Source organism: Tursiops truncatus, chromosome 17 (assembly GCF_011762595.2).
Source record: "Tursiops truncatus isolate mTurTru1 chromosome 17, mTurTru1.mat.Y, whole genome shotgun sequence".
In the NCBI taxonomy this organism is placed as follows: Eukaryota; Metazoa; Chordata; class Mammalia; order Artiodactyla; family Delphinidae; genus Tursiops; species Tursiops truncatus.
Genome location: NC_047050.1, coordinates 68,719,176 through 68,720,288, shown reverse-complemented (window position 1 = coordinate 68,720,288; position 1,113 = coordinate 68,719,176). Strand labels below are relative to the sequence as shown.

At 36.7% G+C, this 1,113-nt stretch overlaps 1 non-coding gene across 1 annotated transcript; it reads right to left on the bottom strand.

The window, feature by feature from the left end:
* Nucleotides 1–604: 604 nt before the first annotated feature.
* LOC117308763 (U6 spliceosomal RNA) lies at nucleotides 605–711 on the bottom strand. Its single transcript, XR_004522944.1, has one exon. It is a non-coding gene; the product is annotated as a U6 spliceosomal RNA (small nuclear RNA).
* Nucleotides 712–1,113: the final 402 nt, after the last annotated feature.

Sequence of the window (1,113 nt, the reverse complement as noted above, 5' to 3'; positions counted from 1 at the left end):
GTGCAAGAGGGTTCCCTTTTCTCCACACCCTCTCCATCATTTATTGTTTCTAGATTTTTTGATGATGCCCATTCTGACCAGTGTGAGGTGGTACCTCATTGTAGTTTTGATTTGCATTTCTCTAATGATTAGTGATGTTGAGCATCCTTTCATTTGCTCCTTGGCCATCTGTATGTCTTCTTTGGAGAAATCTCTGTTTAGGTCTTCTGCCCATTTTTGAATTGGGTTGTTTGTTTTTTTGATATTGAGCTGCATGAGCTGCTTGTATATTTTGGAGACTAATCCTTTGTCAGTTGCTTCAATTGCAAATATTTTCTCCCATTCTGAGGGTTGTCTTTTCATCTTGTTTATGGTTTCCTTTGCTGTGCAAAAGCTTTTAAGTTTCATTAGGTCCCATTTGTTTATTTTTTATTTTATTTCCATTTCTCTGGGAGGTGGGTCAAAAAGGATCTTGCTGTGATTTATGTCATAGAGTGTTCTGCCTATGTTTTCCTCTAAGAGTTTTATAGTGCCTGGCCTTCCATTTAGGTCTCTAATCCATTTTGAGTTTATTTTTGTGTATGGTGTTAGGGAGTGTTCTAATTTCATTCTTTTACATGTAGGTAAAAACATAGAACGCTTCACGAATTTGCATGTCATCCTTGCGCAAGGGCCATGCTAATCTTCTCTGTGTCGTTCCGATTTTAGTATATGCGCTGCCAAGGCCAGCACACACTTTGCTTTTGCGAGTAAATTTGCAAGGATTTAGAATCGTTTCAGCTTACTTCGGGTGCAGGTATAGTTCATATATCCAACCCCTGTGGATATGGTACATATTCCTATATTTAACCCACAGGTGAGAAATAAACAGTGATGGTAAAGATGAAGAAAAAAAGCTAGAGTCACTTCAATTCTCTCATTCTCTGTGCTCTTAGAGTGTTTATTTCAATTTTAAAGTGAAACAGAATGTGAAATTCAAGCAGTAAAGTTTTAATTTGGCAAATACAAATTTTGGTTCATACATGAAATATATTCATCCCATTTCATGATTATTACTGAAAATAATTCTGCTTATAGAAAGAGACCTCAAAAACAAATCTGTTTCAGGGGATCAACCAGGCTAGATTTGCCAGT